This window comes from Zalophus californianus, chromosome 8, assembly GCF_009762305.2.
Source record: "Zalophus californianus isolate mZalCal1 chromosome 8, mZalCal1.pri.v2, whole genome shotgun sequence".
Taxonomy (NCBI): Eukaryota; Metazoa; Chordata; class Mammalia; order Carnivora; family Otariidae; genus Zalophus; species Zalophus californianus.
In genome coordinates, this window is record NC_045602.1 from 30,285,090 (window position 1) to 30,299,694 (window position 14,605).

The 14,605-nt window shown below is 38.5% G+C and overlaps 1 long non-coding RNA gene across 1 annotated transcript; it reads left to right on the top strand.

The window, feature by feature from the left end:
• Positions 1-567: 567 nt before the first annotated feature.
• On the top strand, positions 568-8,841 carry LOC113936960. Its single transcript, XR_003524428.2, has 3 exons — positions 568-636; positions 773-865; positions 8,384-8,841. It is a non-coding gene; the product is annotated as an uncharacterized LOC113936960 (long non-coding RNA).
• The last annotated feature ends 5,764 nt before the right edge of the window (positions 8,842-14,605 follow it).

Sequence of the window (14,605 nt, forward strand, 5' to 3'; positions counted from 1 at the left end):
TGGGGGGTAACGCCCTGCAGAGCAAACTTTGATCCATTGGAAATAGAAGCCAGAGGATAATTCTTCCCCCCGCCCCGCCGCCCCCAGAACCAAGATGTAATAGCTTTATACCATCTCTCTGCAGACATCCTGCAAGAACAAGAAATCGATGGCACTTATAATCAAGCCGTGGCCAGCATCATAACCGGCTCTTTCCTATTTGCTCTGCTTCTTCCTTTGCCTCCTGCTTCATGGGATTGCACTTCCCAATAAAGCATTTTAAGGTTTAGCCTCAGGTACTGATTTCTAGAAAATTGGCCCAAGGCAGTTATTTACACATCCCTAGACATCTTGTGGTTCAAGTCTAAGAATAAGGCTTCTACGATAGTTGACTTGTGCCTGTCTCCATCTACCTCTTAGCAGCACGTAGTAATGTGTCCCTCCAACATCACACTTGACCTCTTCCAGGAAGAGACAGGTGAGGGTAACACAGAAATGGAACCTACAATTTAGTTTTAGTGCCATAGTAGCTTCAATCTTGGCAGAGCTATAAGAATGTTAGATACTTAATTGTTTGAGAAACACAAAGGAAAGAACACAGCAACATTCCATTTCCCAAGAGATGATAACAGATATGTGGCTTGCCAACGTAAGCAGGTATAGCTTTTCTAATGCTTTGGTATGAGAAGGTTTTAAGCACAGTGTGTTGCAACTATCATAGAAAATTTATTTCTTCTTTCTTCCTATATGTGATCTAACTTTCTGTTGTCCGATTCACCTACTTGTCCTGGAGGACCTAGACCAGGACTTCTGTGATTGACTTCTGACCCATACAAGTCTGGAAGAACCTAGAAACAGCTATCAGCCAAGTCTCCTTGGCACAGAGGTATGCTTTGGTCCCCTTGGGCCCCTGGCTGCCTACCTTGAACTTTAAAACTTCAGATTGTGCATTGGCCTGAGTCTGCTATGAGCCTGAGCCTTTCTGTGGTTGAAGAGCCAGGCTCCTGGCTTTTTATGACTCCCGACTTTGGGGTGTCCTATTACCTGTGAATCATCTTGCTTGTTGACTCTTGGTCTGCTTTCACTTCCTGACATCTGAGCTTATGTTGGTACCTCTCACCCTGCAGGCACTGACCCCTGGCATATGGCAGATATTCCTGGCCCTAAGTTTTGGCCTTGACTAGTAACCCCTAACATCCCATGTCTTGTAGCATAAACGTTGATCACTCATTTTTAAAGACTCCACAACTTTTCCTTGTTCACACTAAATTGTACTAAGTATTTACCAATGTCTCATACTTGATGAAACCAGAAGCCAACAAGAGTTATTTAAAATGTGATCATGAAAGCTAAAAGAGGACTCTGTCATGAGAATAAATTCTCTTTATAGAAATATCAATACTCTTTTACTGAACACCGACTTTGTGCCAGTACTAGGGTAGGAGTTTTACAACCATTATCTCCTTAAATCATCACAATAAACGTTCGTTACCCTTATTGCCATTTTATAAAAAGGTAAGCATATCCCTTCCATTGCGTTACTCCATTGCATGTAGTCCAATCATGGACCAATACCTTGAATCCTCTCATCAATCCTCTTATCTTTTTCATAACAAAAATAATAGGTATTAATTTTAATGTGGTCTCAATATCTTAAATTTCTATTATTCTATTACTGGTCATCTTCCAAGCCAAGCAAAGTCCTGAGGTCTATAATAACCCAAAAGTATAATCTAGCATCATGTATGAATATTGAAAATGGCCATTCCTTTTCATCTCAAAATTTCACTTCTAAAAAATATAATAAATCCCCCTAGTAGATAAACGTGTATAAGAATGTTCACCACAATGCAGTTTATAGTATCGAAAAGCTGGGGACAATTTGACTAATCATCCTTCAGCAGGAGATTCATTAACTCAATTAAGGCACCTTCATATAATATATATATGATAAATCTATTTAAAAGGAGAAGGTAGATCTATATGAACTAACACGAAACATGTCCAAGATATAGTGTTGAATGAAAAAGGATAAGATTACAGATTCCATTCAGGCAAAAAAGAATATTTATAAATTACACAATTTGTAAGTTTATAATATATAACATATATTTATATGATGTCTGAAATGCTAAGTTACCAATATTAGTGATTTTTCTGTGGCATAAGATCAATAATGGCGGCAGCCATAGAAGTGATAGAATGCTTTCACTTCCTATTTTATATGCAATTGTATTTTTTACATTTTAGAAGCATGTACAACCTTTGTAAGAAAAAACACTTCCATTTTGAAATTAAAATTTCCATGGAAGGCAAAGATTTGATTTAATTATTTTTTACCTTAGGGAACAGAGATTTACTGTCTTCATGAAAAGCCTTGTCCTTGTATGAAAGGTGCAAAAATCCCTTATTATTAGTCTTTGCTTGTCCATTGCCAACATGGTGCTATATGAATTTAATCTTTTTTACACAAGTAAATAATAATTCCAGCATATTATAAATTACCTAATCATTTTTTACTTTCTTCTGTCTTATTACATAATTTTGTTAAACAGAATGATGTGTGTTTGAAAACCATATTGTGATATTTATATTACATAAATAGAGAAAGATATTGAATTCTATGGATTATCTCACATTGACACATTTAGATCAGATGCTAGTGTTTAGTGCTTGCTTATCTCTGAGAGATTTTTTAAAATCTTTCTTGTATTTTGAGATAATGGATTCCTCATTCCTCATATACTCCTATATGGACTTGCTAAGTAAGGAAGGAACAATTTTGGAAAAATTTAATTGGGGGAAAAAATGCACACCTCATGAATTCAGTTTTTTTACCCAACTTGTAATGACTCAAAGTTTTCCTAAGAGTCAGTAATTGGATTTAATTGACATCTGAGTCCCAAGTTTATATAAGAAACTAAATTATCTAGACTTTGGGTTATCAACCTCATAAATTATTTTTAGTATTTCTAGGCTCAACTTCCAGTCTTGTTTAAGGGAAACCTCTACATTCTTAGATATAAACCTCTCACTATAAAAATAGTGGAGTGGTATTATTATTATTGTTGCATATATTTGCTTAATACCTTACATTTACTATATGCTTTCATAGGTACACACAAATTCAAAACTCACAGAAACCCAATGTTACAAAGGAGACATCCATACTGACCATCAGTACCAAGGAAATTCACAAGGCAGCCCCCCTCTACATGGCCTAGAAGACAAGGTTGAGGTGAAATGGCTGTATATAGATCTTCAGAAAATAGTCTAAAATAAATGGATTTCTCATCCAGTGTCTATATACTTGAAATCCCTTTGGAAAAATAATAAACAATGGAAAATAACTCCTATTTAAAATACTGATCAAAGCAAGAAAGTATGAACCAAAGATGTTTTATCAGTCCCAACTCTCCCTTGAGTATGGAGGCTAAGAATAAAAGAATATTGTACCCATGCACACTTCTTTAGCAACTTACTAGAGGACAAGCTTCACCCAACTGCAGAAAGAGAAATTGGAGAAATACTGGAGAAATACTGGCAAAGGGTCAGGTTGGAGAGGGGGGGAATAAAAATCGTTAGAAATAGGACTCAAACAAATTTGAAAATAAGGGTAGAAAAATAATATGCAAATATTATGCATTCTGATATTATATCACTGGCACATTTAACAAAATATGGGAGGATAGGGTGCCTGGGTGGCTCAGTCGTTAAGCGTCTGCCTTCGGCTCAGGTCAGGATCCCAGGGTCCTGGGATCGAGCCCCACATCAGGGAGCCCGCTTCTCCCTCTCCCACTCCCCCTGCTTGTGTTCCCTCTCTCGCTATGTCTCTCCCTGTAAAATAAATAAATAAAATCTTAAAAAAAAATAATATGGGAGGAAAAGGGAGAGAAAACAGATCAGAGACCAAGGTGTAAAAGCTAAAACAATAGAGCATTTAGAAGACAGCATATGAAAATGTCTCAGTAACTTGGAGTGCACAAAAGCTTCCCAGACAGGTCGCTGGGAGCAGTAACTATACAATTCTTGAAATAAAAAGTTAAATGTCGTTAAACCAAAAACATGTCCTTATCAAAAGATACTGTTATGAAAATGAATAAGCAATAAGCCACAGATAGAAGAAAATATTCACAAAATATATATCTGACAAATAACTGGTATCCAGCACATTAGAACAAATAAACCTACAGTTCAATAACAAAAAGGCAAACAACCCAATTGTAAGATGGGCAAAATATTTTAATACATGTTCATAAAACAAAATATACAAATGGCCTGTAAACAAATGAAGTGCTCGATGTTATTAGTCATCAAGGAACTGAAAGTTAAAACCACAATAAGATACCAGTATATATTCACCAGAATGGCTAAAATTTAAAAAGATTAACAACAGCAAATACTGGTGAAGATGTGAGGAAAATAGCATTCTTGGTGTGGATATAAACTGGTTGGGAAATATTCCCCAGTTTCTCATAAAGTAACATACACCTATGTCATACTATATGACCCAGTAATTCTACTTGTAGGTATCAACCAAAATAAATTTAAAAAGCTAACAAAAACACTTGTACAAAAATGTTCATCGAAGTTTGGGGTGCCTGGGTAGCTCAGCTGGTTAAATGGCTGCCTTTGGTTCAGGTCGTGATGCCATGTCCTGGAATCGAGCCCTACATTGGGCTCCCTGCTCAGTGGAGAGTCTGTTTCTCCCTCTCCTCGCTCTCTCTCTGCCCCTCCTTCTCATGCTCTCTCTCTCTCAAATAAATAAATAAAATCATTTTAAAAAATGTTCATAGAAGCTTTCCTCATAATAGCCCCAAAATGGAAAAAAAAAGTGTGCATTAATAAGAGAACATACAAAACACCATATGTTCTTACAGTAAAATACTTCTTTTTTTTTTTAAAGATTTTATTTATTTATTTGAGAGAGAGAGAGAATGAGAGACAGAGAGCACAAGAGGGAAGAAGGTCAGAGGGAGAAGCAGACCCCCCGCTGAGCAGGGAGCCTGATGTGGGACTCGATTCCGGGACTCCAAGACCATGACCTGAACTGAAGGCAGTCGCTTAACCAACTGAGCCACCCAGGTGCCCTACAATAAAATACTTCTGAGCAGTGAATAGGACTCAATCACCTGAGCAAATCTCAAAGGCATTAATGCTGAGTGAAAGAAGCCTTACCCAAAAGAGTACATACTGTCTGAGTCTATTTCTGTGACGTTCTAAAACAGGTAAAACTAATTTATGGTAGAAAAAAAAAAGCAGAAGTTTGCCTCTGATTGATGAGTGGGGATTAACTTGAAAGGAGCACTAGGGAATGTTCTGGGGGCAATGGCAATGTTCTATATCTTGTTGGGGGGGGGGTCAGGTTACACAGATGTATGCAATTTTCAAAACTAGCAAAGATATACATAAGATTTAGGTGCCGTACCACATGCACATTTTACACCAAAAGGAAAATACCTTAAACAAATATTTAAACCCTATTAGTGATATGTAGGCTGAGGGATTTAAGGGTCAATGTACTAATTTACTTTGAAGGGCATAAAAGAATGAGATGGATTGACAGATGGACAGAAGGATGGATGGATGGACACATACTGATAAAGTAAATATAGTAAAATGTTAATGATAGCAGCTGGCCAGTGGGTATATTGGTGTCCACTGTAAAAATTCTTTCAACTTCAATGTCAGTTTGGAAATTTTCATAATAAAATGTTGGAAGAAAAAAGAGGACAGAGAATGTGGTAAGTAGAATGTTCACTGCATCTGGAGCAGTTGGAGGAAGTCATAGAATATCATTTAATGCTGACACTGAATTGTAGAAGCCTAAGACTATAAAGGTAAACACTAAGAAAGATAATATTATTTTTTTAAAGATTTTATTTATTTATCTGAGAGAGAGAGAATGAGAGATAGAGAGCATGAGAGGGAAGAGGGTCAGAGGGAGAAGCAGACTCCCTGCGGAGCAGGGAGCGGATGGGGGACTCGATCCCGGGACCCCGAGATCATGACCTGAGCCGAAGGCAGATGCTTTTTTTTTTTAAGATTTTATTTATTTATTTGAGAGAGAGAGCATGAAAAAGGGGAGGTCAGAGGGAGAAGCAGACTCCTCGCTGAGCAGGGAGCCTGATGCAGAACTCGATCCCGGGACTCCAGGATCATGACCTGAGCCGAAGGCAGTCGCTTAACTGATTGAGCCACCCAGGCGCTCGAAAGATAATATTATTGACTAAAATTGGAAAGCGGATGGGAGATGAGAGAAGAAAGAGGATGCCAGCTAATTTTAGTGAGCTCAGAGCATGAAGCCAGTGCACATTAACTAAAAAGAGATGGCTTTACTAGTATTTATAATATGTATACAACGAAAGAAATCAGATCAAACACAGAGGTTATATCAATAAATGCAAATGGGCTCAACCTGAGATTGAAAACAGACTTTAACTCTGGGCTCCGTACAAGAGACTTGCCTAAAACAGAGCAATCCAGAAAGGTCGAAAATAAAATGTTCGCCAAATCGTGCCAGTCAAAAGCAAACAAACAAAAAGAAAGCAGGGGTCGAGGCTTTGATAACAGGCAAGACAAAATGCAAGCTAAAAAGTTTCAGGCAAGACAAAGAAGGTATTAGATAACCATGCTTTTCAGTTAGTAGCAGCTGATAATAATAGTTACCGAGCATTTGAAGTGTGGGTAATGTGACCGAAAACCTGAATTTTTTTATTTTAATTAATTAATTAATTAATTAATTAAAATAGTGCAGAAACACTGTCCATCATCACAAAAGTTCTATTGGATACCACAGAAAGTGATTGCTTGTCATAGAATGTGCTTTGGATTGTGCTGCTTTATAATGTTCAAGACTCCAAGATGTGACCATCATAAACATCTACACACCAAATAATACAGCATCTACTTTCCTAAAGCAGAAAAGATGGAAAGATGCAAACCCGCTATAATAGACTTTAACATCAAATTTCTCCATACAAGACCAAACAAGTGAAAATACCCAGTGCTTAAACATTGAAGTTGAAAAATAGAAGTTGTAGGAATAGTTGGTGGGCTGATTATTCTTGAAGCCCTCCAAATATCTCAAAACTCTCCTCTCACAAGATTTATATTTGCAGCCCTTGATGGTATTTGGTGATGGTACTCGATAAATTGTCAGTTTCTTTTTTTTTTTTTTAAGATTTTATTTATTTATTCATGAGAGATAGATAGATAGAGAGAGAGAGAGAGAGAGAGGCAGAGGGAGAAGCAGGCTCCCAAGGAGCAGGGAGCCCGATGTGGGACTCGATCCCAGGACCCTGGGATCATGACCTGAGCCGAAGGCAGACACTTAACCATCTGAGCCACCCAGGCGCCCCTAAATTGTCAGTTTCTTTAACGACTATACATTGCCATACAAGAAGTTATGGGCATATATGTAACTTCCCAGAAAGTCTATTTGCATCATAAGTTTACTAACATTCAGAGTTGAGCTGAGAATACAATTAATGGGCATTTCTGAAGTGCTCTGAATTTTTAGGAAGAAAGTCATTGCGTAAGCATTTCTATTTTGGCCCTCTTATAGAGTACATGGGTCCCCAAGGAAAAGCCATCTTTGTCTCGTTCAACTATTCACCCCAATTAAATCCCTCAACACCCAGGTCCACTTGAAGGATAATGCTCCTGACTCAGCTGACATTTCCTCTGATAATAAGCTATTTGCAAAAACAATTCTTGAGACTTCCTGTCTTACGCCTACAGCCTGATGACCTGTAGAATAATCCGAATTTTTGCCACGTTAGTCTAGGGGGCCAGGCAGAAGAAGAGAGACTCATATTGGTCTTTTCTTTAAAGACCCATTAATGACCCACTCACTTTGGCTTCCCAACAAGTGTAAGAATAAGTGTATGACAGAATGGTTCATCAGGGAAACAGGTATAGAATGAGATGAAACCTCAACAAAGGCACAAAAGACACCTCTACTTTCTTTTTTTTTTTTTTTTACTTCCTTTTTTGGAAGGACAATATTTATGAGGGACAAATATATGCTCTGAGACCATAAAATGGTTTTCTTCAACAATAGGTATTATAGTAACACAATGCTGTGTGCGCTTATTCCAACCGTCTTTAGAGCTGCAGGGGGGTCCAGGATTGCTTTAGGAGAAGGCTTCTCTCAACCTTATAATTAACTTGTCTTGGGGTCAGAAATTAAGGTCCTTTTTTCCCAGGGATTTGACAAGGTATTTTGATGGGTCTGCCCATTAGGTATTGCCAGTGGCCTGTATAGCAAGAGTCTGACCGTCAGAAGACCTGGTCAAGTATGTGCATGGAATAGCTTGTGTTGCAGATGCTGTTTTTTCTCATTCCAAATTACTTATTAGCATCTTTCCTTCTAAACCTTGTATCTTATTGTTGATCACAGGACAGTATAAAAACAAGAGCAATCAGGTCTGAAGCAGAGGACACTGAAAACGTCCCCAAGGCCTAGAAGTGCTTGCCTAGCTTGAAGATCCATTGGATGGCTTGTCTCTCCTTTTCTCCAGAAGCAGCATGTTGCCACCAGTTACCTGCATGTGACCCGTGTGGTTTGTCTCAGCCTGAAGATGGTCAATTCTTAGATCTTGATCAGCCCATTTCAGCCGTGGTTGATGATGATAAGGTTGCTTTTGCTGGGTGAGAAATAGGAAAATGCACTATCTGCTCTGAGGTGTTTTCATGATGAGCAGTGTATTTGTTAACACCCAAAGCACCATATCATCTGATCATCTTCTTGTGGCTTATGTTGCGAGAAGATCATACTCAGCCAACCTTTGACATGACGTGAAATTCCCAAAGAAGTGAGCCTCAGGGGCCTTGGAGGGCAAATATGCCATCTAATAAAGTGACCACATCAGTTAAGGTAGTGTGAACCCTCAGACCCCGTTGGGGAATCCTGTAGACAACATCTGGGGGCACTCAGGAGTTGTAACAATTCTGCAATAAGGCAGCCTGTGTGGAGGGTTTTCTGTTTACACTGGAAGATGTTGATGGAGGACTGTTTCACCAGGGAGACTGAAGCTATTTTGCTTAAAGAAACAAAGCAAAGCCTAAAGTTACTTTGTTGTCCAACTCTGACATCAGTGGTTAAACAGACTTTATGCTGGTGAGGTAGGCTTCAAATGAAAATCAAGTACAACTTTAGGCTAAAGGGAACCTTGTATGCCCAGGCTGAAGGCTGAGTTAACCTTGATAATGGTGGTTGGCTGATTCGACTGGGGGGAAGCCCTGTTTGGATTCACTGGGTTTGTGCCCATGGGCGTTGGGTTTTATTCCTTCTCTCAGAGGGGCGACTTCATTGACCTCACTAAGGAAGCATCAACAAAGTTCTCACCATGCCCAAGAATTGGAAGATTCCCTTTTACAGCTCTGAACTAGAGAAGTCCAGTCTTCCAGAGTATATGTGTCATGTCTCCTTTCCTGTCAGCCTTGAGTGTAGCATGGAATGTGCTCAGTATGTTGTATCCTGGAATCCAGGGTATGATCCAAGGGCAGGCACCTTTGACCCAGAGTTGCAGAACGTGGAATTGGACAATATATAGTAGAGGTCTCCAAATCAGAGCCCACACATATGGCCCAAAATTCACCTTCCAGTTCAAGTGGCTAGACAGAGAAACCCAGACCATCAGTTTTTTTGTTCATTCATTCGAGAAATGGCATGACTCTCATTGATGGTCAAATACATGCTGGGCACTGTTCAAGAAGTTGGAGATCTATGAACAACAGAAAATACTCCTTTGGGAGTCTTGTATTTGGTAGAAAGGAGACAATGGCGAAGGACTATAGACTATAGAAAGCAAGCTGTAAGATGGTCCAGAGTCAGGACAGGAACTTACCACAGGTTAACATAGCAGCTTGCAGGGGCATGATGGGTTTATGTATGGTGCTGAGGCTGGGTTGCAAAGCCAGTCAATCAAAAACTATCTCTGTTTCTATTCTATGGAAAATGAGTATAATGATATAATGAAAGAATGCTTTGAATTCCATGGGTGAAAAATGATCCCTGATGTGAAGGCAAAGTTGTTCTCATTCCAGCATGAAAGTTCTCTGGGTTTTTTGATCTTGTCACAATTTGAAACCTATGTGCCCCAGTAGGATATGTCCCTGGGCTCCAATCAGGGGACCGAAGTTCTGGTCTAGCTCTGCCATCAGGAGATGTGTCACCTTAGACAAGGTACTTAATCTCTTGGAACCCTAGTCTCTTGACCTGTGAAAAGATTGAGTTGGACCAAGAGATCTGTAAGCTCAGTTGTTTTCATCTCCCATATAATTCAGAGAACTATCATCCCCTAAACCACTCTTACCAATATAAATGCTGACCGTGATTAGGAAAATCCTCTTGCTTAGCTTATGGCCTGAACTAATTTTTGTTCATTTAATGCAACAATCTTATTGTTATTTCATTGACTAAAAGTGTGTATTTTTCCTACTTCTCACTTGTTTCCTGTGTATCTAATTTGCAGTTTCAAGATCTCTCTCAACAGTTTTGCCATCATTTTAGCTTTTTCATTTAGCTTTGCTTTTAGCTTATGAGCTTTCCCTTTTTGTTTTCTTACTCCAGATCAATGTTCTTGATGTTGCATATACTATGTGGTCCCAGCATGTTAATAATATATAGTAGCTAACATTTATCAAGTTCTTACTGTAAGCCAGGCACAAAATGTCCATGTGATCATCATGATCATCAGAGTGACTCTAAAGGTTATACTATTATCATCTTTATCATATAAGAGGAGAAATTGTTGGCTTGAGGGGTAAGATTTACACAACTAGGGAGAAGTCCCATTGGGATTGTCTGATTCTGGGCCTCAAGCTGTGTTCCAAACTGACTCAATTGGTATCTAAGTTGGGGGAGGAGGGAGAGACACAGAGAGAGAGACAGAGACAGAGAGGAAGGAAAGAAGGAAAAGGAAAGGGAAAAAATGCAAAATGCTTATGATATTTTTAAAATTCTAAATAAAAATAACTTTATTTTGTCCCATTGAAAATGTATAATATTATAATTTTACAATGTAGATTATCTGCTTTATGGAAAACTGCAGCACCAAGGAGAAAAATAATGCTGCTTATTTTAGCCATTACAATGTTATTATCTGGGTCTATTTAGGAAGTAGTAAAATGGAGGCAACATTCCAATCCTTAACTCTGAAATTAGATCCTGGGCCCGATGGCAATGGTAAGGCAGGCAGCATGTGGCTGGCCCAAGGTCAAAGAGTGCACCAAGACAAACCCAAAGGCTCATGCCCCAAGAGAGACAAAAACAGACTCACAAATTCCATAATACTAAATGGCGACTTTTTCTGAGCATCTGAATAGCCCATTCTATTTTCAAGTAAGATCAACTTGGAAAGCTGAGTCTAGGACAATTAAGGGCCAATAATATTCTTGACTGGAAAGCCTGCCCTCATCAACAATTGCATGCCTATGATGCTCTCTGGCTTACCTAAATTCATGACCTAAATTTTGGGAAAGCTATGATGTCTCGCTAAAGCCTCAGCTTTGCTCTACAGCTCTGGTACCCACCGGAGTTGCAGGCAGAGGCCCCCTGCGGAGGCGTGTCTCTTCTCCCGGGGCCGGGCCTTTGCACAAGCACAGCTGTTGTCGAGAGGCCTTCACACTCCATCACGTCTCCTGACAACCCGCAACCTGCTAGGTCATGGGCTGAATGCTTCCCTAAGGTTATTTATGAGTCGCTGTAACTTCAGAGTTTTTTGTTTCAGGCAAAGATCAGAAGTACAAAAATAGATTCATTTAATCAGAGAGAACTCGAAAATAATTATCCTGTACTCGTAAATTATTAATCTCTGTAAATCAGCCATAACTCCTCATGACCTTCTAAAAAATTATTTTTTGAATTTTGTTCACTATCGAGCACCTTATTTCCCGCTCCCCCCTCCAGACTATCCATGCAGTAACAAGGGAGCAGAGAACCCTATGTGAACAAATACACTGATGTTCCGCAACAGCTTATGAACCATGCAAATCTAGTAGACATGGGTCTGCATCTCATTTTTTGAAGACGTGCTTGCTTGAAAGCAGAGAGGAATATTTTTCAATCCAAGCTATAAGGTTACTCTAACATCTAGCTTTTTTGTTCACCCTCTGAACCATTTTTAAGTGTCCAGTGAAGTCATGTGAACTATATACACGTCGTTCAACAAGTCTCTAGAACGTTTTCACCTAGGAAAACTGAAACTCTACATCCACCGAACAGTAGTTCACTCCCCCCTCTTCCCAGCCCCTGGCAACTACTGTTCTGCTTTCTCTGTCTGTGATTTTGACTCTACACAACTACTTTGTATCAGTGGAATCATACTTTATTTGTTCTTTTGTAACCGGCTTGTTTCACTTAGCATAATATCCTCAAGGTCTATCCATGGCATAGAATTTCTTTCTTTTTAAAGGCTGAATAATATTCCATTGTATAGATATATACCACATTTTCTTTATCCATGCATTTTTCAATGGACATTTTATTTGCTTCCACCTCTTGGCTATTGTGAATGATGCTGCAATGAACATGGTGTGTAAATATCTCCTTGAAATCCTATTTTCAATTCTTTGGGGACAATAACCAGAAGTGGAATTGCTAGATCACATGGTAATTCTATTTTTAATTTTTTGATGAACCTCCATATCATTTTCCATAGCAGCTGCACCATTTTATATTCCCACCAACAGGGCACAAGGGTTCCAATTTCTCCATATCCTTACCAACACTTGTTATTTACTGTTTTTTAAAAAATAATTAAAAATAAACCTTATTATGATTTTTTGAGGCAGGGAGGGGAGAGGCAGAGGGAGAAAGAGAACCCGCAGCGCAGAGCCCGACGTGGGGCTCGATCTCACAACCCTCAGATCATGACCTGAACCGAAGTCAAGAGTTGGACACTTAACCGACCGAGCCACCCAGGTGCCCCTTATTATGATTTTAATCAGACATCTCAATTTCTGTCCTCTATGTAGATAACGTTGAATGAAAATTGCTTGCAGCAGTATTTATTGTTTTTGACTGTGACCATCCTAATGATTGTGGGGTGATACCTCAGTGTGTTTCCTCACTTTTTATTTTTGTAAAAAGAAAAATAATAACCAAGTAAATAATTCCAAGTAATCCAATTAAACATTCTATCAAATTCTTTTCATACAATCATCGAACACTATTGTCTCTCTGGCAATAATTTGTTCTTTGCCCAATAATATAAAACATTGTTTGATGCAAGTCAGCAATGCAGAGACCCTCTGACACAGCATTCTACCCCAGGTATAGAGTCAACATATATAAGTAAGTATATTCCTTATCAGACATGTATGAGAGTATTCATAGCAGCTTTATTCATATTAGCCCCAAGCTGGAGACTACCAGAGTCCATCAACACTACAATGGATAAGTAAATTGTAGTGTATTTACATAATGGAATACAAAACAGCGGTAAAAAAAAAAAAAAAGAACTTCTGCTAAATGTGACAGCATGGACGAGTTTTACATACATAGTATTGAGTAAAGGAAATCAGATACAAAAGAATACATACTATATAATTTTATTTGTACAAAGTTCAAAAAAAGGCAAAACTATGGAGCTAGAGGTCAGAATATGATTTCCATTGGTGGAGTATTAATACTGGTAGGAAATGCAGTGTTATTGGGGACGCCGTAAACATGTTATATCTAGATCTGAGTGTATACATATATGAAAATTAATTAAGCTGTATAGTATATTTAAATCAGTACACTTGCCTTTATAGAAGCTGCAACTGTCCAAGAAATAAAAGATGAGTCTTAACAAAAGGACCCATTTGCATTGACAAGATACTCTCTTTTTGTTTTTTAAGAGAGGCTACTTACCCAAAAATCAACTAGTAAGTGAGTTTGGGGAATGCTGGACAGGAAAAAAAATTCCAAACTCATCACTGAAGTGTACTTCAAAAAATGGCAGAGAATGAGAGTTTCCATTTACTCTGCACCTACTACTTCCTGGCAGTAAATAAGAAAAATATGTTAACTTGGAGGGTATTCAGAGTCCTCTAATTTACTATGATGTCCTCAGCCCTTGAATGTGTTAATTTTTAAATGCTAAAATTCATCACTCAGTTGTCATTCACAACAATTAATTGAAGATCCACGGTGAGCTTAGTTTTGTTTATATGCAGTTGTTGCCTTGCATTGTTAGGCATAGAGTTACATTTGTTTGTGTTCATTCCTTATTGCTGCAAAGCAATGCAATGATGTAAATAGAGGACTGAAAATCAAGCCATTGCTGAAAGATTAGTGTTCTACATAACTCAGCTCTAAATAGCATTCCATCAACTTTTTCCATATTAAAGGAAGCACTGCCTCATGAAGTCATCCTAATTTATAGCCAGGACTCTTTATTAGTAATAATAATATGGCACTGTCTAGATTTTGAGATATAAGTAAACCATAATAAATCCTGGTTTAATTAGCTTGTTTTCCATTGAAAGAGGCCTTGGTTACCAGCGCCTATTCTGAGATAGACACTTACGTGGTACTGGATTCCTCCAGGATTAGAAATATACACAATTAAAGATAAACCTCCTTCACGTGTGCTGAGCTGCATGAAAACAGTTACATTTCCTCCCACCAGCC